This window comes from Heliangelus exortis, chromosome 3, assembly GCF_036169615.1.
Source record: "Heliangelus exortis chromosome 3, bHelExo1.hap1, whole genome shotgun sequence".
In the NCBI taxonomy this organism is placed as follows: domain Eukaryota; kingdom Metazoa; phylum Chordata; class Aves; order Apodiformes; family Trochilidae; genus Heliangelus; species Heliangelus exortis.
The window spans coordinates 45,010,046-45,037,018 of NC_092424.1; the positions used below are offsets into that span (position 1 = coordinate 45,010,046).

General features: G+C 38.4%; 1 protein-coding gene across 2 annotated transcripts in view; it reads right to left on the reverse strand.

Moving 5' to 3' along the window:
• The window catches only part of MALL (mal, T cell differentiation protein like), a 373,008-nt gene that overhangs the window by 89,903 nt on the left and 256,132 nt on the right, over window positions 1–26,973 (reverse strand). Inside the window, exon 1 of one of the 2 annotated variants that reach the window (XM_071740445.1) lies at window positions 11,867–11,876. The exons of the other annotated variant lie outside the window; for it this stretch is intronic. The gene's annotated coding sequence lies outside the window, so the exon portion shown is untranslated. Of the gene's footprint in view, window positions 1–11,866; window positions 11,877–26,973 lie in introns of those variants that run through there. 2 annotated transcript variants of the gene reach the window in all.

Here is a 26,973-nt window from a genome sequence, read left to right on the forward strand (position 1 = left end):
TCCAACTGCCTATCAGTTTGCAAAAAAAAAAAAAGCAAAACCAAATGACCCAAAACAGTAATATCAATATGCAAAGTAATTTTAAAATAAACTGTAATTCCTGCAAATTTTTCCAAATTGTAGATATTAAAACAAATTGTAGGCAAGATGATGTTGTGGGTTGTGTTTTGTTTTGTTGTTTTTTTTTTTTCCCCTTGGATTATGCCACTATGCATAATAAACTCCAGAAGCAAATGACATCTAGCTGAATAGCAAGAAAATAGATCTCAGCATTAGTAACCTGTTGCTTACACTTGGAGCACTCTTTATGTCTAAGTGGAAATGTATGTATTTAAGTGTCGAAAGCCAGAGCTTTAACAAAATCCATCTTGAGCATAGACCTGTAGGTGAAGACACCTACATTAAGCTATATATTTGTGGAAACAGGAGTGTGCCAGGCAGTCCTGCTGCTGAGGGCAGTGGCTGTGGTGCTCCAATAAGGTCTTGGAGAGTTTCCTGGCATAAGCACCAGCTGCTTCGTGCCTCACCTTCTGTGCTAGAAAGCTTTGCTCAGTACACTTGGTTCAGTGGTGCTGGCAGAGCACCAGCAGCCCCTAAGGAATGGTTTGTAGTCCAATGTGTGAAGAAAGCAGTGAAAAGGCTGAGAACAAGGAGGTGTGCCTTGGCTTTCTGCAGCGGCAGAGAATCCTGAATCAGCAGCCGTTGTTTCATGCCCCTCAAAAGATAGATCAGAAATATAAAGGTGCCAGGTTGAAATTAATAACTGTTGCCTCTTTCACTGGAACGAGTGTAACTGGAAGCAAATAGGGGAAATTAATGTGTGAATAAATTGTGTAAATGTATAAGTAATATCAACTCCCACTCTTATTTTAAGGAAATTAATTTTCTTTGTAATTTTGCTGTCGTCCCCCCCCCTCCCTGATCCTACTTTTGAACACACTGGCCTGATGAATGTCAAGAATCTGAAAAGGCTTGTGAAAAATGGTATGTGGGAGCAGGTTTGTGAGTCAGGCACAAGTCTGAAAGGGAAATTTCAGTGCAAGTTTAAGTTGCCTTTTCTTGTAATTTCAAGGGCATGTTCAGCATGGTCACTGCAAGGAGCCAGCAAGTGAGACCTTTCACCCAGCTCCTGGCATTGAATTCAGGGATAATGGGCAGGAACTGGAAATGCAACAGTAAGCAAGGGAAGTCTCAGAACATGTGGAACAACTGTTTTTGTTATTGCTATTATTTATTTTTAATATAATTAAAGTTGTTGTGAACTGATTACCTTCCCATATCTAAGTGCACCAGGTCTTGGGAAGGTGATGCATATGTATCACTGAGTTCACCATAGGTCTAGAAAGGTTCAGAAAGACAGGAGCAGTGAAGAACTACAGAGAGAAATACTTAGAGTAGACCAAAATGTGGACAAACATTTTGCCTGGATTTATTTGTTTTATTTGGAGGAGGACCTGAAAGGCAGGAAATATTCCAGCACTGGTAGATAGACATATTACAAATTGAAGTTTTAGAAATGGGAAGGATGTTCCTGCCAACAGCCATGCAGAAAAGGAAAGAACATAAAAGAAATAATACAAGCTGTTCAGAAGTATCTGTGAAGTTTAATACTAGAGAAACAGTTATCTTCCCAGGGCAGCAGACCAGAAGTCTTATTAAAAGTGAAGGGCTAAGCTGAGGGACATCAGTTTGATATTGAGATGTAGATCTGTGGGCCATTTACCTACAGATAATAGCTATATCGGTGTGAAGAGAGGAGGCTCCTTGAGGATAAGATACAGAAGATGATACCCAGGATAGAGCTCTGAAGAGCTGGTTTGAAAAGGCCTCTGGTTTTTCCTCGAGCATCACTGTAATGCACCTGTCTTAGGAGTGTCTTAGGATGCAGTTTGTGAATAGTGGGGTCTGGCCTCTCAGCAGGAGTACAGGCTGCCCTTCTTGATGTGGAACAGCTTTTGAGGAGCCTTGCCATCTCCACCCAAACACTGTTTCAATTCTTAGCATAAAAATTTCAGAAAAGCAGCCACTGATGGTGAAGAAATTGTCATCAGCTGCTGAAGCTTAGCAGCAAATTGAGTTTGATGTGGAGCAGCACAAACCAGACAATCTAGATATAAATCAGGTATCATGCAAACATTCTGGAAACAATAACATACGTAGGATAGATCTATAAAAATGGAGTTTGAGGATCATTGTTTATTTTGAGCATTTAAGATGATTCATCCTACAGTGGAATGTGTTTTAGCAAGGACTTCCACCCCACATCAGAGAGAGGGTATGGACTTGGCTTTGATTTGAAATTAATTTCTTTCTTCACTATGAACTTATGTGGTTTTTGGTAAATGTATTCAAAAGGGACCCTTCTTACTAGCTTGATGGTTATGAAGCAGGTGGATTATGGGTGGAAAATGTGGAAACTGGTGTAGCCAGTAAATTGGGAATAGGCAGGTGATTTCTGAGACTGGGCTTTCTTTTACGGACTTGGCAATGTTAAGGAATAAGCTTCTTTACACAGGGCTACTACAAGGGGATAATCTGAATAGCTAGTATGTAAAACAGGCCCTTAGAAAATTATTTCAAATTAATTATTTCCAGTTATTTCCAGAGCAAAACTTGATAATCGGGGAAAAAAATAGTATATTGTTGATCACAAATGTTTCCATGAGTGGAAGAGTCTCAGATGTGATACTGGCAGTCCCTTGGCACCCCAGCAGGAGTTACTGGTGTGGAGAATGGGAGACCAGTGTCAGTTCATTTTTAGCAGAATAGGTGAAGAAGGCTGGAGAGCACTGTAGGTCTTCAAGCTTTCCAGCAACCTCACAGTGAAAAAACAAACCAGAGTATAACTTCCTTCTTCTAAAATCTGGGGTTATTCAGCCATGTAGTTTGCAAACAGTAATGGCTAAGTTCACGTGACAGTGTGGTCAGGGAGTTTCATATTTGATCTGGTAGTGTTCCATGGTGTGTTCTTGAAGCAGTGTCTCTGGGACAGGTCTTGCCTGTGGGAAGTGTTCCCCAGGACCCCTTGTGCTTCCAAGTGATGATCAGTGTGAACTCTGTTTTCTTCACCAAGGTGGCTGCTGGGGGAGCAGGTCATGCCTCAGCTGTGCCAAAGAACAACTCCTAATTTATTTTTAAATGTGCTTAGAATATAATATGCCAACAGGGGTGTTTTATTTTTTGTGTATATATGAGTCTTTACCCAATCAAAGTCCAGTGCATAAAATGTATTATGTTATATGTGGTTCCAGAGACCGTATTAGTATTATTGCAAGTTTTTTTTGCAATTATAATTGCAAAATTATTACAGTGTTAGACATGGAGCAATATATATTTTTCTTTGAAAAAAGAGGTGCAGGTGTATTTGGCTGAGGGTATACATTGCAGGTCTGTTTTCTACCACCTTGCTCTTGCTCATTTATATCAATGCAAGTGGGTGTAAACTGCTGCTAATTCAGAAAGGTGGGAATGAGTTCCCAAGGTGCAGAGATGAAAGAATCAGACTTTAAATATGTAATATGTGGTATTGTACTTCAAAACATGTAGCCTGTTAATTTATCTTCCAGAGCACTTTTCAAACAAATAGCTACATCTTGTGGTGGCTTTGTTTGGGTTTCCTTGGGGTTTGCTTTGAGTATTTTTTTAATAGAAGAGCATACAGAGTCACTATTGCAACTGTTTTTTGAGAATCAAAGTGCTGAAATCAAGTGAAAGAGTTATTAGAAGTTATTTGTTGCTAAGTTGTTGTTTGGTTTTTTGCTGTTTTTTTTTTTTTTTTGTTTTAATTCCTCCTTAAAAACATCCTCAATTTATCTGACATACAGACCTAAGACCCACACATTCCATTGTGAAAGTATCCTTAATGACGTGCTAGTTCTCAAGGATGTATCAGAGTGCTGCAGCTAACACCCGATAACACTGCTCACTCCAGTGCTGGCACACTTTGCCTGCTGGGTGCAAAATCTCTCCTGAAACAGATCTGAAGCAAGAAGTGGAGATCTGCATTGACTTGCAAGGCCATGCAGCAAGCAACACAAAAATCAATTCTCACTCATATTCCCTTTTATCAGGAGACTAGATAGAATGCCTGGTCCTTTCCTTCTTTCTATGTCTTGTTTTTCCCCTTGTTTCCTGAATGCAGGAAATGAAAGTGTTACTTGTCTTACAAGCACTTAGTAATTTTCTTTTTTTAGAGCATAACAGATTTTGCTTTTTTTTTTTTTTTTTCACAAGACTGAAATTAAAGCAGAGCTTCTATGTTTAATGCATTATCAAAGACTAGGAGAGTTATTTTTGCTCTATGGCTGACCCTTTCTTAAATTTTTTTTTTTTTTTTTTTTTTTTGTCAAAGTGAACATGCCCATTTAAAGCAATCAATGTCTCAGAGTTAAGGCCGAGTGTGCACCTGACAAAGAACTATGGGATGTTCACACTTGTGGACATTGCTGGAAATAACTCCCCTTGCTGCTTTAATTCTTGTTTGCGTGGGCTTTCTGCAGGAAGAAAACTACAAGGACTTCGTTGTTTACAAAGTACAATATACAGCTAACCTCTGGCACTGGGACTGGGAGGCTGGTTTGCTGCCTTCTCTCTTTGCTCAGCTGGCCTCCTGCCTAATCTGCCTGCTGTAACAGGGATGTTTGTAGTTTCTTTACTTCTCAGCTTGTGCTGCACTGTATGGTCAGAAAGACACAGACAAGATTGTTTGTAGGGTTCTTTAATTAGACCAGCTGGAAAAAAGAGATGGCCTCTGAGGCACACAAACTCTTCTCTGGACTTAGACTAATAATCTTGTAGTTTGAACAACACTAGCCAAACATCAGGCAGTGTTTTCTCCCTGACATCTCTTCATCTAATGCTGGTTTTATTACTTACGTCTTAAGGCCAGGAGAGTCTAAGTGATGATTGATCCTGTTTTCTGTTCAAGGGCTCAGCTTCTATTTCACCCAGCTGTCCCATAGACAGGTCAGTGACGGATGTCTGGCCAAAGCAGGTAACCCAGAGAAGCAGTCAGACCTATTGGTCTATTACTATTTGGAAGTTCTCTTGGTAAAGTACCTGAGTGAAGTTGATTCTACTCCTCTGTGCACTTAAAAGCACTCTAAAAACAGTGACTGCAAGGGACCTCTGGAGATTTCTCACCCAGCTTCTGCTCCAACTTAAAATATACATCTTGTTCCCGAGGATCTTTTCTACTTGAACTTGGCTTGTCTTGGTATTCTTTCTGAATCTACCTGCTGCCATGTGTGGAATTTCATTGGGAAATTTAAAATCAAATCCATTACAAAATCAAAGTGTATTTCGTCCACACAGTCAACATTGCCACCCTAACTGTCAAATAATGAAAAGATGCTGACTGCATTATGGATTTATTCACTAAATAATTGTAATTAACTCTTTCCTCTAAGAGCCTGTAAATTGTTTGATGCATTGGCATGACCTTTTGCATTATGTTTGTCATAAACAGATCCAAATCAAGCTTACCTCACAGCTGAAGTTTTTTTTTTGCTGCCTCAGACATGAACGTTTGCCTCTCTGGTTCATAACTGGAATTGAAAATGTGCAAATACCCTACACCTACGCTGTTTCCAGCAGAGCCAGACCCAGGCATTTCTGAAATGTCAGTGCAGTGCTGCTCGTGTGCTGGTCCTGGGAACTACAGGTTGTAACCACTTTCATCAACAGTGATTTTAGGCAGATTTAGGAAGATCTGGGGACAGTGAACCAATGCAATTACACTGCTGTCGGTCTCATGGAAGTGTAAGAACCACTTGGAGTAAAATCATTGTGTTTAAGGTTTCATCAGAACAGCCTTTGTGAAAAGATTAATAGATCTACCCCTTTTCTGTTGAATCTCTGTTCTCAAGCCCTAGGGTTTCAGTTCTTGGTCTCTGAGCCATATCTTGTGTCTTCATGTATACCTTCTTTTATGAAAGACTTCAGGAAGAACCACTGCAATTTCCTAGTTGGTAGGAAAAAAAAAAAATCCAGGAGTTTTGAGGGTTGTTGCTGTTAACAATAAACTTACTGCAAAGTCTGTCAGTGATGGGTTGGTGCTACAACTCAGCTAATACAAGAGCTATAGTTGCCAAGCCCTTCAAGTTCCTTATGCCCTTGGTATCCTGCTAGCGCTTGTCTGACACCAAGGTGAGCCAGTTCACAGAGCTCAAACAAAAATAATAAAAAAAAATTTTTAGTGTTTCTTTGTTTCTTCTGATTACTAAACCAGGACTAGTTTCACAGTAAATTTGGATTGATGTCAGTATGTTATGTAAGGGAAAGGGCTCATCCCCAGATCTTCCCTGCTTGTGCTCCCATAGGAACTCAAACCACCTATGTTGGGAGGCAGATCTTGGTCCTGACCCAGAGGAAAATCACCTTGTCACTCTGCTGCCTGATTTTAATTAGGTTTAATTTTGAGCGGGTTTCCTTACTTGGAAATCAGCTTTAATAAGGAAAATATAATCTCTCAACCACTCCCTGTTATGTTAGTTAACTTTTTTTTCAGGTGAAGATGTACTTTAGGATGGCACATCAAGTGGCAAATGCACCATAATGAGTTGAATACCCCATTTGGAAAATGCATCCTTCTGACTTTGTTTTCTTCTGCCCACAGAGTGCAGGGATCAGCAAGCTGCCAACGTCTGCTTCCTTGTCATAAACACATAAAACCCCAGAAAGAAAATGAGCAAATATTTCCTAAGGTAAGTGTGAAAATCCCATCCCTCACTGAGTCCTTTCAGCTGAATTTCACTCTATAATTATTAAGCTGAGTGTATGAAATAAAGGCCATGTTTGTCATCTGTTTTTTCCAGTGGCCTTACCAGAGTGGCACTTGGTAGCTATTTCTACAGTTACTCATAAGTCAGTGGGTGGTTTGGTTGTGCCTGGCTTCAAAGCACTCCAGAGCTGATTGCTGAAAAAAGTTATCTGAAAGGAAAATATTTGTAATTTGTCAATCATTTGTCAATCCCCATCTGTTGAAGAGACAGTTATAACCATACTTTTAAAATTATTATTCTAACTTTAACACATCTCTGATTTGCTTATTCATAATTATAATAAGAAGAAAAAACATATCAAATAACTCAAGGCATGTACTAGAAATGTAGTAGCAAGACTTCTTATTCTCTTAGTAAGCTAGCAGGTTTATAAGAAGAAGGATAACCCTGATAGCCTGGTGGTCCTTCCAGGTTCAAATAGCAGATTTAACCTTGTACTGTGTTGTGCTGTGCCTCATTCAGCCTTGGATTTATAGCCTTTGATTTCAAACTAAGAAGGAGCATGTCATAGTAACACAAACGTTAGACAAATAAGCTGGTTGAAATTAGAATTAGATATTACAAAGGCACTTGTTTAAATCAAAATATATCCCACAACTAAACTGATACAGAAAAGAGAGATGGCAACAGTGGTCTGCAAAAATTGTGCCTCTGTGCAGCATTAACCATTGTGTGTTTCAAGTAGCCTATAGGATTTATTAAAGCAAATAAAGCAGGGGTTGTCTCGTTGTATGTGTCACATGTGGCATGTGGCTGGGAGCTGCTGTTGCTACTGCCCCAGCTGTGCTTGGGAGGGCAGACCTGAGACTGGCAGAGAAAACCCCATAGCAAAGTCCCAGTGGGATTAAGCAGCTGAATCCAGATGGAGTCCTTAGTTGTCCATGAAGAGCAGATGAGCACACCTGGAAGTGAGATGCTTCCTCCTTGAGACTTACAGCTGGCTTTCCTGGACTGTAATTTGAGGCATTTCAAAGAACACTTGTAATGCTACTGCTTATAGCACTCGCTGTTGGTGGCATTATACATAAAAAAGAAGGCTGGGAATCTCAGACTAAAGAATTCTACAGAAGTCTAGAGAAATGCAGAATCTAAAAATCAGTTTGAGATAAAACTACTGGCTCTGTTTTTATATTTCAGTGCCTCACAATCCTTAAGACAGTCTATTTGCTTATTTCATTGCAGACTTTGTGAGATGAGGGCTGTGCTGCCACCAAAACCAGAAACAGAAGTTGTGGTGTAACAAGATGATATAGCAGGCATATGGCCATCAAGGAGTCCTCTTTCAGAGCACATAATTTACTGTAGCACTGTGCATCACCCACCATGCCCAGCCTCCTTCAGATTTTCAGTTTCTAACACGTTTTTTTTATAAATAAACTATTTTATTGTGACAGCACAGGAGACTGGCTCATCACCTTCCAGAGTTATGTGGTCAGAAGTTCTTTCTTGAAAAGCTGATGGCAAGCTACTTTTCATGAACTAAATAACATAAGATTGGGAAGAGACAGTTTGGGATATCCGAAACATAATGAGGTAGGCCACCTCACATCATTTAGGTGCTTGTGGGTGCAGCACAAAAGCTATTGAGATTTGCCAAGTTTAGAGGAAGATTTTGGGTTTTGTGCTTTGCTGTTAAAATGTATCTGTTGATACATATGTGGAGGTTATTACAGACTGCTGCAGGATGATTGCTAAGATCCCTCCTCAAGAAAACCAGCAAAAGCTGGCTTTTCATGGTTATTCATGAGCTCACCTTACTCTTCCCTATTTCCCTCATATACATGAGTACTCTAATAGTTCTACTCCTGAGTTAGGTTTCTGAGCTTTGCTTGAATTTTTTTGTTTGTTTTTGGGTTTGTAAAATTTGTTTCATTATAACAGGTCACTTTTGTGGAGCCCTGGGATAAGTGGTTTGTGTTCTCTTTTGATGCCTAAGTCACTGGAACAGTCTCCACAGCACTCACTGGAAGAGAAACAACATCTTCTGTGTACCAAGTTCCCTTGAAATTCTGTTGTCAGTACTGGACTTAAGGAGCAGCACAAAACACATGCACACCATTGCCTGATGTCCCTAGAAAGAGCACCTGACCCACTTGTTTGTCAGCAAAGCCATGCCATGAGGGTTCTGAACAAGCTGCAAATGTAGGTATGGAGAAAACCACACTGCATTCTTTACTGTTGCCAACAAAAAGGTCCATTCTGGTTCCCACTGGCCTTTCTTAAAGAGATGTCCTGATATCTCACAACTTCAAATACTGCTCAGTAACACAACCAAATGCTGAAACATTATCATAATGATCCTGGTTCCAGCTGCTCTCTGGTTCACATTGCTTTTCTTCATGTCTGTGATTGCTCTCAGTCCCAGTATGACTTTTTTGAAACTGCTGCTTCAGAAGTGGTTGTTCATGGAAATAAAGCATTAGGAATAAAAATATGTGAGCTGTTCAGGAGCCTGAAATTTGTCTACCAGTGCTTGTCAGAGGAGTTGTATCTCTTGTGTAGGTTTAGATGGATAATACAGTTCCAGAACTGAAATTGAAACTTTTGAGTTTTGGGCAGTGCCCAGCAGCTCTTTAGGTTGTAGGAACAGAAACTGTAACTCTCTTACAGAGTTATGTGTAGACAACTCCTTACTTGCTAAACTTTTGATACAAATATGGACGAAGAGCAGAGATGACAGAGTTCAGCCAACACTTTTCTGCCTCAGTAGCTTCTCTTAAATCTTCCATCCTCTCACAATGTGTTCCTCACTACCTGCTTCTTTTGATACTTAGCTGCTCACTCTTTGTTAGCACCAAAATACTGTCCAGGTTTGAAATAGTCATGCAAAGGGCCTGGATTAAAATACTGATGCCTGAAGATAGGGGTGCTGGGGGATCTAGAACTGAGAGGCTGCAGAAGTGCTAGCATTCCACACCTAACTAGGGGCTTGGGGGATAGAGTTTAAAGCCCAAATGCAATGGTTGAGGCTCTCTCTCTTAGTGGGAGATAGGGACACTGGTTGAAGCTGAACACTAAATATTTTGTGAAATCTGGACTGTGCCACAGCATTTAGGACGACCTACAAATTTAAGTCCTATTGTTTGAGTCGTAAAGAGAATCATGTGTCACTGGTGTGTTCTGGAAAATGGTTTCTGTTGGCTATTATTGTTAACAGGCATTAATTTCTAAAATCTCCAACTGGAGTTGTTTAAAGTTGTTCTTTGGGCAAAATTCAGATCACAGCTTGAGCAATATTAAAAATAAAGCAGACTTTTATGTTATTTTTATAAGATAAACACTTTTAGATATAGTTATTACATTGTTCACTTATTTCAATAAGAATGGCAAACTGTCATGCTTTCTGCTGGTGGTGTTTTTTTGTTTTTTTTTTTTTTTTTTTCCCAGAAGTTGGTTCCCCCCTGCCTTCATTGCCTTCATTTCCCAAACTTAAGCGCAGCAGAAATTCCCAGATTAAAGCTTGTGATTGGACTTTAGTTTTCCTCTGGTCAGGTCACATAGTGGGAGCCGGCTGCTTATCATTGAGTAAGACCACTGAATGATTTAATGGGGAGTTAAATGAAAAGTAAGAGTTTTCATACTGGTGTGATGCAAATCCTGTGTCCAATTAAAGCCTCAAAGCATTTTTTTAGAAGCTGTATAAAAGGTGAATAATTTCTGTAAACAGCCCTTAAAGTGAAAGCCCAACACCTTTGCTGTGGGAGAAGTAATACGATCTCAAATACTTCTGCAAACAAAGAGTCCCTTGCCTTCTGCGAGCTCCTCTCTTTTTTCAGCAGCTCAGCATGGGGTGCCAGAAAAATCATTAACGGGCCCATCTTGCACTTCTGGCTTTTCCACACCTGCGTATCACGATCCCTGCTGTAACTTTATGGACCGTGAGGAGGCAGGTTTGACGCCATGAAACACAGGCTCAGCTAACAGCTGCAGGATGGGCAGAAAGCCAGACAGTAAAATGTAAAGAGGAGGAAGGAGAGGGATCACCTTTGAAGTTTACAAAAAAAAAAGCATGACTTTGACCACTTCCTTTTTTAATTAGCTGTCTCAGGTACGTTGAGCTACCCAGTTTGAATGGAAACTGGTGGGGATTTGTTGGAAATGCTGAAGGTAATACTGTAAGGGGTTTCATCTGCATGTGACTCATTTTTTAAAAAATAATTTTTTTTTTTTCTGTTGTTGTTTTGGGTTTCTTTTGGTGAAGCTTAATATTCTATGTTAAACTTCTATAATCTAAGACCCTAGCACAATGCCAGGGAATAAAACTTATTTTTGTCTGGGAGTACCTGAACTGCAGCTAAAATCTCAAAAGTGTGAAAACAACATTAATGCAGTGTTGAAAGTTAGGATTTTGATCACACGCTATCCAGGAAATTCATGATTACCATTCTTGTAGCAACCAGGACACACCTCCGGGGTACACAGGTAGAATGTTTTTATGTGTGTATCTAGTGTTAACTTTTGGTCAGGATCTACACTAGCACGAGGATGTTGCTTTTGATTTGTTTTACTGTAGCTGAAAGCTGAATAGAGAAATCCTGAAGAGGAATTGCAGTTGCTGCAGGAATTACACTTCCCTGTGCCCCTCAAGAGGCCAAAAGTTAATTTTGGAATAATATTTTCCTACCATTCTATGCACATTAAAGTGTGTTCAGGGAGAAGATACAAACTGTGGTTGCCATCCATGTAGGAACTACACACATTTAATTTACAAGATAGTAATGTACTTTGATGTTAGTCTGTGTTGGGGTGAGATCCATATACATGGTTGTTTTTTTTTTTAAAGATGTACTTGTGTGAATGAAAAGGTTTACTTTAAACAGGCCTTCAGGATAAAGAAAATCTATTTGTGTCCACAGTGGGATGTATAATTGTTGATGTAAAAACAAGTGGTTTTTTGTATCAGGGTTAAACTTACTAGCATATTTTTGTCTATGCAGTGATAGTAATGTTTTACAGTAGGTCTTAGGAGACCTAAAAACTCAGAACATTTTCCATTTCTCCTGATCCAAATTTGGCAAATTCATTCTCCAAGTGGGAAACTGTAGCTGAAAGAAAAAAGAAAATCCAACACATTTTGAAGTGCTACAACTCTTCCAATAAAGCAGATAGAAAATATCGCACAACATGTAATTTTAATAATAACACTCTAGTAATTCAGAACTGAATGAGCTATCTATCATTCTGAGAATTTCTAAGACAATAAAGGTTTATGGTCACATCCCTAATACACTTAGTGAGTATTGCTCAAGCCTGGAAAAATTCAGTTGGGAATTTATTGACGAGGCAAAAATCCTTCAGACTGGAGTGGAATAAAAAAAATCAACATAAAGATCTACTGTCCTGCTGTGAGTGCAGTGATTGCACAGTAAAGTGCAAGGGTGCAGTATTGATGGTTTAAAACTTAAATGTGATTTGTAACTGATATAGGCTTGAGACTGCTCTCTGCTTGAAAGAAAAAAAAAGAAATTAACATTAGATATTAGTATAAATCCATTGAATCCAGGTAGAAATAATCCAACTTTATGCAAGGGTCTGGTTCACTGTGCCAGTGTGTCTTTAAAAGCTTCAAAAACAGAGAAAAGTGGGCACCAAACTGGGTATTGTGTTATATGCAGCTGGTTTATATAATTTTTAAAATGTTCTGGAGCACTTTTCTTGTGATGTCTTTCATACAGTGTCTTTAAATTGAAAATTAAAAGGAATGTTATAAACCATAGTTGGAACACAATTTTTTAAATCACAGGTAAAGAAAAACTTTATTGTAAACTATTTTAAGCTGTTATTCATTTGTATAGGCTCTATTTTGAATGCTCTAATAGGTACTCTAGTACACATAATAAATCTGTCTTTCTTGCTGTTTGTTTTTCAGTCTCTGTACAGAAGAATTAACAGAAAAGCATACAAGAGGGCACACAGCTGATTCCCTCTAGGTACTGCATCTCCCAAAAGAGGAGTGAAGATTTTATTTTTTAAGATCAGGTAATGAAGAGAGACTTCATGGTGTTTTAGGAAGTAGTTTCTATAGACTAATGGCCTTAAAAAAGGTCTGCTTACTCTTTATGAGTTGTTGAACACAGGATTTTGTATAATACAAATTGAACACAGTTGAACACAATTGAACACAGGATATTTGTGTAATACAAATAGTTTTCCAATATCATATTACAACAGAATATTATGAACATGTAACAGATTTTTGTAGAGAATGGTAGAATATGAATATATGTCAATCAACAGCTTAGCTCATAAGGTTTTTTTGTTTATTTTATGAAAATCTTGTCAAAACCTGTGAATTTCTTTGAAGGTGTAAGGATCTTGGAAAATCATATTAACTGCACATTCTTAGGCTTATTGGGGTATTGGAACTGTGGATCAGGAATGTTTTGTTCTTTTAGAGGAAGAAAAGATAATACAATCTACCCACCACCCCAGTGCAGCCTCAGATAATGCCCACTCATCACAGACAGATATTTAACTTTTTCTTAGGGACTTGCTCTGCCCCCCCACCAAATTGGCCCAGAGCCCCCTCTCCTTACCATTAAAATGTACTTCTCAACCAAGAGCATTAACCTTCTTACTGCAATGTAAGCCCATCCCTTTTTGCATTTTCCCCCGTGGAATAAATAAATAGAAAAAATTATAATTTGCTTTCCCCAGCTTTGCAGACCAGACCATAGTATCACCAGTCTTTTGTTTTTAGCCTAACGCTGTTTTAATTAATTGCGTTTTCTAGACCTCTGTTCACCTTAAATGTTCTTTTCAACTGTTCTGTTGGCTGCTAAGTCAACTGTTAAGTTGAATTCTTATGTTTTGTGATTTCTAGGGTGGACTTACTCTCACTGTTATTCTTGCAATGTTTGGTTGAACTTACAACTTTGTTGAACTTGCAATTCTCGGTACCTCCTCAGGTTTCTTCTCCACGGAGCTCACTCTCTGACCAGCTGTTTGGCAGCCTGCCTTATTGTAGCAGACTACTCCTGCTTGTGTGCACTCTCTTTGTGCATTTATCCATGCTGGTTAGCCTGCTGCTGCTGCTTCAGACCACATTTCCATTTTGTCAAAATCACTTTTTTATTCTAAACCCAGCTTCCTGGTAGCCTCTTCTCACATGGAGTCATCCACTCGGTTTAGTCAATGCATTCACTACTCTGTCATCCAGGTCACTGCACGTTGTATTATGGATGAATACAAGAGGCATATAAATAGGTGGGGTCAAAAGGATTAAACTGGTATGTAATGGTTCTAATAGAAGTCCTCAGAATACTAAATCAGGAGGTGCAGTGGTGAAGTGTGTGGATGTACAAGGACTTGAAAACAAGGAGTTGGGAAGTAATAGGATAAAAAGCAACAAGATCTGTCTTCCTGATGGAAATACAGCCTCGCTTCCTAATAATGTAGTAGCATGTCTAGTGACAGAACTAAACACTGAATTGCAGACAACAGAAATAATTCTTCTGTTGGGGCTGGGCTTACTTTCCCTATGTGTCTTTGTTCATCAGAGTGAAAAAGTAACCCCTGCCATATCCTGGATGATGGCTGTGTTGCCCTCAGCTGCTGCCTGCCTTTTGTATTGACATACAGGAGGATCTCTGTAAACCACTCTCAAGTGAATGATAACTGAACTTGTGACTAATTTTCTGCTCTCAGGAAAGAACTAAATTCTGTGATGTCTGGATCGGAGAGATAACTTTTTGTAAAGGGCTCCAGAAATGCTTTTATTCTTCTTTTGCAGCCCTGGCAAAATGGAAGTCACTAAGTCTCTCACAAGTGAAGGAGAGCATGTTGTATTTAGTTGGGGGACTTTCCAGGAACTCCAGTGGGTGGTGGAGATGGGTGGGTGGTGTGGTATTCAGCTTAGCACTGGATGGGTGCTGTAGCAGACTGTAAACCACCATACTGTTTTGCAGTGTAATGCTCTGAATGAGCCTTTACATAGGTTTTTCTTGGGTTTAAAATTTCAACTGGTGTAAATTTTTTTCTAAAGCTATGAATGATAAGGTGTCATTGGAAGAAGGTGGAGTAGCTGTAAGAAGAGGGTAGATTTAAATTACATATTAGGAAGAAATTCTTCACTATGAGAGTAATGAGACACTGGAAAAAGTTGCCCAGAGAAGTTGTGGATGCCCCATCCCTGGAAATATTGAAGGCCAGGTTGGATGGGGCTGAGAACAACCTGGCTTAGTGGTAGGTGTCCCTGCCCATGAAAGGGGGTTGGAATTAGATGACCTTTAAGGTCCCTTTCAACCCAAATTATTGTATGATTTTATTGCACAATGAAACAGTTGGCAGTCTGAAATCCCAGTTTATCTTGCTAGGCTCACTTTTTGCTGTTTTGTGCTAGATGTGAATGTTAGAATCATAGTCAGAGAACTAAGTGAATGCTGGATTATGTCCCACAGTTGCACCTTTCTGGGCCCTCTGAACTACAGAGAAAATGTGAGGAGCCTTGGGAGGAGGTGAGTTCTTCCAGCAAATCTTTACATCATATCACTCACTCACACACAGCATATCCCCTCACTCCCTCACCCCCCTATCCTGAAAACACAACAAAACAAAACACAAAGCCCACCACGTTTATTTGAACTCTTGTAATTACATCTGTCTGGGAGAGAAACTGAAGTGTCAAGGTATCAAAGTGAAATTCAGAAAAGTCAAGAGCAAGTAGAGACTTTCAGAGGCAAAAGGGAAGTAGAAAAAAAATGCTGGTCTTTTATCATGGTAATAGTAATGAAGCCAAGCTGAAAAAGCCCAGACAAGGGGCTGAGTTACTGTACTGTAAAATGCTTCCTGCCACTGGGCTTCACAAGGCAACTTCACGGAGCTGATTAGGGAACCAGGAGCCACTCCAGTTGTTTCTGAGCACTGGGGAATCTCACCAAGCCGCGGGACTTGGGGACATTTGGCATTTTGGGTTCTCACTCTTGAGAAGTGAAGAGGCAGAAAGGACTAAAGCAGCAAACCGCTTATTGCTCAAGGGTGGGGGAGAGTTTGGGTGGGCAGAACACCATCTCCTGCGGGAGAGCCCAGCTGCAGGGGGCCGTGTCCTCACATCCTGAAAGGCTCCTCTGCCAGCTGGGCCCGCCGGCAGCCTCTTGGAGGCAGCATTTAGATTTCCCTTGCCGGACCTTTCTCTCAAAGTCTACGAGCTGGTTCTGTGCTGGGTATCGTGCTGGAGATGGGTCTGAGTTCTGATCCAGAAGCTGGTCAGTGGAAAATGATTTCTCAGCACAGGCAACTCCCTTTCTGTGAAGCTGTCCTGCCAAGTCCCTGCCTCTGTTCATGCATAACCCCTCAGGGTATCAAGACCTTCAGGGATGCAATCAGGCTTCTAATCAATTAGGCAAATTGACTGTAGGGGTAAGCTATTTCCTATTCATGGCGACAAGACTGGGTTACATTAACTCCGTGTTTCCCAGGAGCCCTCATCCTCTCCACCCTGGTGTTTTTTTTTAAATCCTTGAAGGACAAAACTATGAAAAAGCAGAGCTTCTAGTAACAGTGGACATGCTCTGTAACTGCAGAAAGGAAAGTAAATAAGCCAAGCATGGGAGGGTTTTGGTGCTCATTTAAAAAAATATTTAAAAGTGTTAATTTGGATGCAAAAGGAAAGGGACATATATTCCAGCGAGCAAGATATGGGAGTATTTGCTTTTTAAATCCTACTAATCCAGAGACAGAGCATGTCAGCAGATAGCAAATTAGTCATATAACTACTGCTGTGTATATTTAAATCTGTAGGCCTTACAACTGGATATGACCCACTACTTACCAAATACAGCTTAAAAGTCCTGAGGACAGAAGTTCCAGATGAAAGTTAAGCTTCACTTTCTCTCTCTGTTGTTCTTCATAGCAGGGTTTTATTTTCACCAGGTTCTGCAAGGAGTTCTGCATAAACAAGTCACTGAAGTCCCAAAGACTCCTCAGTAGGCACAGGTATGTGGGAGGGTCAGGATATTTGGATGTAACATCTGTTCTTCTTAAACATTGTATTAGCTATATGAGCCTATAGGTTTTGTGGATTTTTTCCAAAGATGACATCAGGCTACACTATTGTCTCTGATCTCATTTGTTGTTTCAAGAGTTTTATTCAGTATAACAACTTTCCTATTGTTAAAGACAGGTCGGAAAAGGCAGCCCACACAGTACTGTCATCTGTTGCTTTCAGTGCTCTGGTTTCTGTACAGTCCTACCAGTTGTGTTAGCCTCACTCTAGTGGAAGACAGAATGTTGAAGGTGGGGAATAATGAATCACCCACGGCAGTAATTTATGTATTAAATGTGGATCCTGCACTACGAATGATCCCTGAAGGCTGCTGAAGCCCACCTCCAGAGCCTCAGCTTGTAATTAGTCCACAAGTCTTAAGACTTTTGGAGATGGAATAACTCTCATTAGGAATAAAATAGCTTGATGATTTTTTTTATCAGATTTGCTTTCTTCAGGAGGCAAAAAAGCTGCTAAATGCATACAGAAAAGCACTCTTTAAAGCTCAATTAATTTGCCAGCAAACGCATACAAAAATTCAAGATTGCTGCAATTAAAAATTGCTACTCAAGGTCATTAAAGTCAGTTCATTATTCATTGCAAGCTGAACATTACATGCATGAGAGTGACACAGTCACACAGTGAAATACTGACAGGCAAAGACTATTAGTGACAAGTTGTGTTTGCTTGCTGGCCCAATCAGCAGAATAAGGAAAGTTAAACATTGTGTATTTTCATAGAATTAATATTAACAAAAATTATAATGAGTTTAAAAGCTCTATATAGCTATTCCAAAATGGTAGGAAACTGTAATTTAGCTATAGTTTTTTAAGTTTTGGGATTTTTTTGTTGTTATTCTGTTTCTGAGTCCAATTCAAGGCTTTATTATGTGAATTAAGTGAATAGGAATTTCAGGAAGTCAGTAAATATCAAGTGTTATACAGAATTATAAAGTTTATCTCCTAGTTGATCCAAGTATCAAAATTCTTTAAATGAAGTTCATGAATTTATAATAATATTTATGATAATGACAGCTTATAATAATCACAGTTTCTAATATTTTTTTAGCTACAGTACAGAAACTCTAAAATAAGTAACAGCTATTTGCAACATAAAAGGCACCTTTTTTACTTGCATCATACATTTCATCTTGTTTTTTTTTTTTAGCATGGCATAATGCAGGAGGTCAGTTACTGCCGTGATAGATAAAGATACTTAATTTTATCTTGCATGAAGACATTTTCAGTTCTTTTGAGTTTTGTCTAAGGTAACAAGTAGCTCCACTGTTTAACAGATTTCTGTTGAATTTTAGAAGATTTTATTATACCAACACTTGTTTTAAAAGCATTTCATTTCCCCATTTGCAAGAAAGATGGCAGGGTTTTACTCAAAATTGTTAATCAATGAGTACCAAAATGATGGGAGAAAACATAAAGGAAGTCAGAAACATCAAGAATCATTAAAATAACATGTCTTATGGTCAGACACTGGCCCTGGTTGCCCAGGGAAGTTGTGGCTGCCCCCTCCCTGGAAGTGTTCAAGGCCAGGTTGGATGGGGCTTTGAGCAATGTGGTCTATTGGGAGAGGGGGGTTGGAGGAGGGGGCCCATGGAGGGGGGTTGGAACCAGATGATCTTTAAGGTCCCTTCCAACCCAAACCATTCTATGATTCTATGACTTGTCTGCTCCCATGTTAACCATGTGATCAAGAAAAGAGAGACCAGACACTAAGTACCAAAACAGATGGTTAAACTTCAGATTTATTTCCCCACATAATACCAAATTTTTGCAAAGAAAGGCTACAAGTTTGCTGTGTTTCATGAATGAATACCTTTCTTTTGGACCAAAAGGCCTTAGAGACAGAGGACCAGATCAACACTCAAAGAAAATCCCACTTGCATTAACACCAGATCACTGTATTCCCATTTCAAATTTCTTTTTTGACTACCAGAGCAATAAAATAGAAATAGAATGCATCTTGGTATAAGAATGTAAAATGGAGCATCGGAGAGGCAACTTGAATTTGTTGTTGTTAAAGAAACCTTCTCCTCATGGAATCCTGATCTTGCTTAGGAAGCTGGTGGACCCCTGTGCAAACATCTTCCTCAAGCTTCTCTGAAATACATAGGAATACAAATGGCTTTCTTGACTGTAATATTGTCTCCTTAAGATGGCGAGTGGCTTTAGTGTTTTGGTGATCCATCATAGTTGTTAGTATTCTTCTGAGTCATAGTGAGGCTCCATCTTAGATAGGAAGATAAGTTTTCAAAATATACACCTGATCCATGTATTCTTCCCTGTGCAAGAAAACCTGTTCCCATACTTGAGCTCTGATGAAGCATTTGCTTTTCTGACAAAACTCCCTCAGTCCTCCAAGAAAGCAGCAGGACTGTTTGTAATGTTGAGGTGGAACTATTGGAGATGTGGTGTGCAGAGGGGCAGGTTTTCAGGGTGGCTCTGAAGTTAGATCTCAGGCATGCTGTACTACTGCATAAGGCTGATGAACTGCATTGCTTTTCCTTCAAATGTTTTTCTCTGTTTGTTGCTAGTTGGAGCAGATGGCTGGAATAAAAAAAAACAGCTTGCAGTGTTTGAAAATGTGTAGAGGGTCCGCTATCTGGTTAGTAATCAAATGATCACATCTTTTCTTCTCTGCTCTTTTTTTTTTTTTTTTTTTTTTAATGAAGAGCTTGAGAGACAAAATAAGGACTGAAGTACCTTTCTAGAATATTGCTATAGGTGGTCTGTGTGGGTTTGAACTAAAATTATTTGCTTTCTTGTAAAAGCCTGTAGCAGATAGATGGATGGTAGGTACCAGAGGCAGGGAGTTTGCACATGGAAAAATTTGAAACCACAAAGCAATTTTGTGTAACTGGTGTAAGGTTGAGATCAGGCCTGAGGTAGCAGGAATCTATAAATACCAAATGGTAGTTTGTGGGCAGACAAGGACTGTAGGCTGGATACCTCTAGTACTTGTAACTTCTTGTTCTTGTGAGACCTTAAGCTAACCAACATTTTATTTTAAAGATTTTTTTTTTAAACTGCTCTTCTGGTAGACTCAATCTACCTCAATCTTCTGGGTAAACCTGCCCAGAAGATTGGAGGGGCAGAACTTCGCATCTTCCTTCCCTGTTCTGCATGAATTTTTATTAAAAGAAATTAAAATAAATAGCCTGCAAGCATGAATGAATAAATTTTAAATAGTTCTTAGATATAAATTTCATGGGCTTATTACCCTACTGGTTAGAAATGAGAATGAGAAAAAGTATTAATGTATTAATGTAAAGTATTAATGAGAAAAAAAAATTGACTAGCATTTTGTAGATCCTCTAGGCTTGAAAACTGGGTTTTAGTATCTACTGTTACCCAGTATCTACAGATAAGCCTTTAAAGCCAAGGAAATCAGGATCCTAGGTAGCAGAAAATGAGCTGTGGATCCTATGTGCCTTTGAAAAATAAGGAGACCAGAACTGTAGTAAGAACAGAATTAAGTTCTTATTTTTGCAGCCCACTGTTAAAGGAAATTATGGATATTTACTATAAGACATATGAAAGCCCAAGGGAAAATCCCAACATAAAACCCCAATTTGTTTCAAATTAGTTACTTTTTCTTTTTATATATATGAATTACAGCCCTTTCACTTACATAAGAGCCATTATTTCAAGCAATAAAATAAAGTCGTATATAAACAGATAAGTATTTCCCTGATTTAGCTGACATTTTAGTGAAAAGTATCAAAACCAGTAAAAACCATGAATGGTGTATGGTAGTCTCAAATTGTTGGGCATTCTTACTGAACTCAGGGATATATGACTCTTAAGAAGCAAAAGTTTTGAACAATGGCTTTTCTTGCATGATTCCTACAATTATTTCTTTATACTGTGTACTTAATGAGAAGTACATGTAGAGGTGTTTGAGTGAAGTGTTACTTTGGTAGAACAAACCCACGTGAAACAGTAGTTATTATTGACAGCATTTATCTTGCCTATTTTTAAGCACCTACTTTAGGTGTCTAATCTTCTGCCTATCTCATCCATGCACCCACCCTCTGTTGCTCATGAGGAATCTGACCCACCATTCCAACTGGCAGAAATATACTTCCTTACTCATTCTAATTTTCAACCTAAAACTATTATTGAGGCTCAAAAGTTCTAGTAACTAACAGATGCTTTTTGTTACTCAAAACAATTTTGTATTTTTCCTATTCTAAGGTGAATTATTTATTCCCAGGAGAAAATAAATCACTAAGTGCCACTAAGAAAGGGAGGAAAATACATTTTCAGTTTTAGCCAAAAAGAAGGAGCAGGGACAGCACTGCAAGAGATCTTCCAAAGAATGCGAATTTTTCAGTGAATTGAAAAATGAAGACAAAGGAGTCGCAGAAATGTGAGTATATTTTCTCAGCATAATTATTTGAATAATCATACTTCCTAGATCACATTCATTCTTGCAGGATGCCCTATCCGAAGTTTATTTCTACAAGAATAATAGCAGTTCCTGTGAGTAAAATGCCTGTGTTCTTTCATTCTCTGTCTGAAAGCAGAAATCTGATTTATAAAAAACAATAAGGTCTCCAAAGCCTTTTTCTTTTGTAACAGTGATTCAGAACAATGAAGTTCTTAAAGTAATCACACATTCAAATACAAGTAGGTGTGATCTTTCAAATATACTGGAAGTGAATATTCAGAACATCACATCCTGGTGTTTGTTTCTGATGTTAAGAAAAGCCTGCTGTGCAAACCAGGATGCCTGTTTTCAAAAGTCTATAACATTGTTATTTTGAAGCCAGATTTCTTCAAACAGAGCAAAGCACATATTTAACTTCCAGGGTTTTGTGCCATTTGTAGCAACTTAGGTCACCTTAAAAGAAACTGATTTTGAGCTTCCTTGGATGCATGCAAATACAGATCTCATGGGTCATTTTTAGATGAATTTGTTTAGGTGTTCTGGAATATCATTTCACTGATAGTTTGTTTTCAGTTGAGATGGAGAAGGTTTGATATTGTACTAGCAAAGAGATGTTCTAGATAATTGAAGAGACAAAAATTAGTTTATTATAATAGAAAATCTATATCTAATATAATTATTTTTCAAAGCTATCACTATGTTCTAGACATTTAAACCATGTCTATTGAATTATTTGTCTATAGTAAACCTTTTCAGAGTTTCTGATGTATCTTGCAGTCCAGAGTATTGGAAATCCAGTGTCAGTGCTTTAGTCCCACAAGAAACAAAGTCTGTGCCTCTGACTCTTCAAGAAGTGACTCCTCAAGATGCAACCAGTGCTGGTATGTTGCTCCTCATTACTACATCATCATGTTAGTTCCATAAGTCTGTTGTGCCAAGTTTGGAGCCTTTGTCCAGTTTCTGATCAGTTGAAGAGAGATCTGCATTTGACTTTGCTCTCAAGTCTGAACGCAGCAACAGAGAGACTACAACTCTGTGTGTGTATAGGTGTTAATGTCTCTTTCCTAAAATAGAGTATTAGGAGCTTTGTAAGTACAGGTTTTAGGCATCTGGTTGGAGTTAGATCTGATGAAAAATGAGAATTCATGAATTTTGAAACTTTTTTTCCTTCTTATTAAAAAAAAAATAAAATAGTTTTTGTCCCCCCAGCAAAGAAGAGATCTCAAGACTCAGTTTGGCAAAGGAAAAGCTGCATCTGGACTGTAAAGCACTGATGTTCTTGGCTCAGATCGTGTTATTTCAGTTTGCTGCAATGACACCAAGCACTCTGTGTCAGCTCAGTGTATACTTGGGTTCTGACTGTGTCCTTCTGACCCACAGAGGCTGTAACTCACATGAAGAGAGCACAGACTCCCATGTCAAACCAGCCTCTTGTGCTGCACTCATGAAATCTCCACAGCATTATCAGAAGGGAGACCTCTTTGCATCATTCATAAACTAAGGACTATATAGTCCAGTCAAGGGAGCCTGTGTGGAAATAAGCCACCATCCTTATGTAGAGTCTGGCTCAAAGGTATTGTACTTGGCTCCAAACATTTAGACCAGTTTAAAAACCAATAGTACTGGGACTCAGCTTTGAGTTAAAACCAGATTTATTTTATTTTAATTGATCTTTCCAGTTCAAATTATACATGTTCTGTGAAAATTCTAACTTCTGCAAATACTGCTTCTTTCTCCATCTTTCAGCTAGTAGCAAAGTAATAATATTTTTTTTGTTGTTGTTGTTTTTCATTTTTTTAAAAGCTAATATAGTCACAGTGATGATAAATCTCTTATTTGGGACTGATGCAATTGATGTACATGCTTTTAATTGTTCAATGCAGTGATAAACTTTTGTTTATTCTTCAACTTTAGGAAGCTGAATCAAGATTTACTCACTTACTCGTTAGACTAATTGTGCCAATAAAGAAATCATCTCCTAAACTGGAAAAGAATTACTAAAATTTGGAAGCTAGAAACTGCCTTTTTATAATTTCTTAAAAAGCTAGATCAGGTATGGACTATTCATAAATACTTAAAAGTCTTAGGATCATTCTGGCCCTGCCTGGAGATAGGAATTTTTGAAGCTCTTTTGTCTTCCTCTTCTGTGACAAATCTGCAGAGTAGTTTTTTCAGAATGGTTGATGTTACTGCAGCTAAAAGCTCATACTAGTATAATGAAACATAAATTTCTGTATTTGAGCTAATACACTTTCAGTACTGAAAATCAATATACCAGTTATTTTTAACATTTTGCTAGAACTAAGTTGAAAGAAAATGTTTACCATTGTAAGACTTTGCCTGTACCAGTAAGGACAAGAAACAACAGTTTTCAGTTTCCTTTTATGAAAGACTTTTGTACCTCACACGATTGGACTGTCTTACACTCTGTCAGTAACTGTTTATGGAAGTAAAGAGACCACAGATTCATATATTAGAGATAAGACACTCAGCTGTGTGAGAGAACACAGCTCTTGCTATGGGAGAGATGAGAACCCTGAAGAGAATCAAAAAAGCTCAGTGGGAAAGAAAAAAACTCTATCAGATAAGTATTTAAAACTAGAAATATTCACCAAGAACTAAGATTTTCAGCAAAATGAAGAAAATAATTTATTATGGAGAAGGAAATATGTAAACCCCATTACATTGTGTACAGAACATCCCCCTCCCCAGTTTTTTAAGTATGTAAAAATTGGATCCCTCACTCTTTAGAACACGAAATGGATGGACAAATTGTTTTTCCTGTCACAGCTGGAAATGGCAAGGCAAATTTTTCCTGGTCCATCAGCTGCTCTGAGAACTGATTGGCCAAATCTCTGTTGGTTTGAGCATGGGTGAAGTCAAAGTGTCAGCGACTTCCTCCTCCAGCTGCTGGAAGCCCGACAGCAAGTCTTAGACCATGCATCAGTGGCCACTACTAAGCAAGAAAGCATTTGGAGGGTATTTATCACACTACAACCATGCAGAAGAGGTTTATTTTAAGGCTTGAACATCAGAGCTGCTTGTAGGGCCAGGGATGCATTTTTAAGGACATTTTTAACTTTGATGCGGAAGAAGAACATAGACAATAAGTTTGTTTCCTACTTCCAGAAATGGCTGCTGGTTTTGTCTGTCTTAGACAGAGCACATCCAACATGTCTTCAAGCAGAAGCAGCTGAAATGGTAAATGTGTGAAAGGTAAATCCAGTGATGACTTAGAAAATTACAAAAATTAAACTGGCCAACATACTTTGCAAGAGTATGGCTATTCTGATAAACAATTCATGTTCATAAGAAGAATATGTGAATGTGACAATAGTCTCTTTTGAGACATTTTTTTTTTTCAGAATTGGTCAATAAGTTTGTTTATTCCAATTTTATAACTGAAAATTCAGAGTTTAACTCCATTGCTGCTAATCCAACAATGATTTTCAGAGTTTTGATTACAGCAGATTTAGAACTGGAAAAAAGTTTAATCCATGACCAGTAAACAAAGTTTCTCAGCCATTGCTCATCTCTGAAAATATTTTTTTACAAGAAACCATCAGTTTTAGCAAAACGAGGTGTCCTGTTTCTTTACCTTATGTGTCAGGCAGCAAGCTGAGGGATAAAAATGCTATTTACAACAGACATGAAAGTTTATAAAAGGGATTAATAGAGACACATTTTTGTTGAAGTCTGTTAAAATCCAGAACAAAAGTTGTAAGATTTTAAAATGGTATATTTCTGCACTTAGCTGCTAATAAAAGTGGCTACTAATTGTTAGGCCCAAGAGTTATATGGGAGGGACCATTAACATGTTGTTCTGTTTTTGAAGTATCTGTCGGCATTAACATAGGGCATTGTAGTGCAGATTACATTGAAATGCTGACTACTCTGCTGTAATATTGCTAGGAGGGAAGCAATCAGTCCTAAAGTAAAGAACTGATATCAGTTAACTTAGAAAAGTGAAGTATTGCTCTGGTTTTGATATTTTAGATGGTCTGCTTGGTGACTGAGGATGTGTATTAGTTTCCCATGAAGATTTGGTGTTTCTGCTTTCCACAAACGTGTTGTTTCCACCAGGAATTTTTAACAGAGAGCAGTTGCATACACAAGCAGTGCAAAAGCTTCAACTTTTATGTCAGCTTCTTCCTGCTAAATCTCTCATACCCCAGGATGTAAGTTTTAGATTTAGAGGAAACTCAAATCACTGTGGATCAAATTAGTTTTCTTTGCAGCAGCCAGCATCATCTAGGAGAAACCAGTACTTTTGCTTAAAATATATGCATTTGGATCAATGTGTCAAGATCAATGATGTTACTATCTGTGACCTTGCCATATTATTAGATTTTCAGTTTTACATTTTTATATCTAATTGTTTTTTGTCCAAGGTGAATTAAGTGCCAAAAGATTGTTAAAAAAAAAAAAAAAAAAAAAAAAAAGTTAATTGTCACTAGCAGAGCAGAAGAAACTTGTTTCTTTTCTTAATGTTAATCAGTTCTCTTTGTGTGTTTAGGTTTGCCCCTTCCTGGGTGCAGACTGAGAGAGGATAGGAATAACAACTTTCCTCTAACCTGATAGATGTGCTTCTTCCATCTTCTTTCCTTCCCCTTTCCCTTTGTTCTCTCCTCCAAACAAAGAAATTTCTCCTACTGGGCTTCTCCTCAGCTTACCAGGTCTGGCTCCTTTCTGCTCCCATTCTCCCCAGAGTCCCTTCCCCCACTGCCTTGCCCTGTCTCCTACCCATTTCCACTGGTTTTCCATCCTCCCTCCCAGCACTTTCTGGCTCTTTGTTCCCACACAGCTCTGTAGATGGGCAGCAGGAGCCCAGCTTTTTTTTTTTTTTTTCTTTTTTTTTTTTCTTTTTTTTTTTTTTTTTTTTTTTTTTTTGTGGGTTTTTGTTGTTGTGTTTGTTTATTTGTTTGTTTTCTCTTTTTTTTTTTCCCCCTCCTCAGGGATAAAACGTGTAACATTTGAAGTCCCACTGACAGCAGACAAGATGATAGCAGAGAAAAGAAGGAACCATCATATTCCTCAAGAAAACGCTGTCATAAAACACAGCTGTGTTTTCCTTCAGAAGGTGAAGATACACAAGAACCCAGAAAGGCTGCATGCAACTTGTGATGACAGATTGCTGTTTAAGCCATTTGTACAGAATTAAGGAGTTTCCTTCTTGACATGTTTAACAGCATTTTTAAGAGCACATTTATAGCTGTGAAGGAAAGTAAAAAGAAATTAAGCTAAAGAGTCAATTTGGACTGAAGTTGTTTTCATAAGGTTTTTGGAAAGCTTTTAAATATAGAAGCAATGAGTATATTTTCAAATCTGTGTTCAAAGATCATCTGCTAAATCAATATTTAGCAAGGAACTAGCTATCTGTACTAGAGAACAGAAAAGCCTCATAGTATTAACCTCATATGGTGGTGTTCTGGGTGAGAGAGTTGCAGCTTTGAAGGGCAGATCCCAAATTTTTCATTAAAACCATATAACCCAACCTTTATCACCACCCTATTATGATTAGAAGAATAACTGTCAGAACAAGTTTAAGAAATTAAAAAAGATGTTTATGTCTCTCTTATCTCTTCACCTTGTTTAAAAAGGTACAATTGCAAATTTAAGCTCCTTTGCTTTCTAATCAGGTCCTTCTAACAGTTTCAGAAAACCTGCCTGCTTCCAGTTTATTTTTGAGATAATCATGATGTGTTATGTATCATCAAGTAAATGGAAAAAAGCAGCAGTCAGACCAGCTTTGTAGTCTGTTTAGGTTGCATGGCTGCTGAGGAAACTGAAGGTGCCTACAAA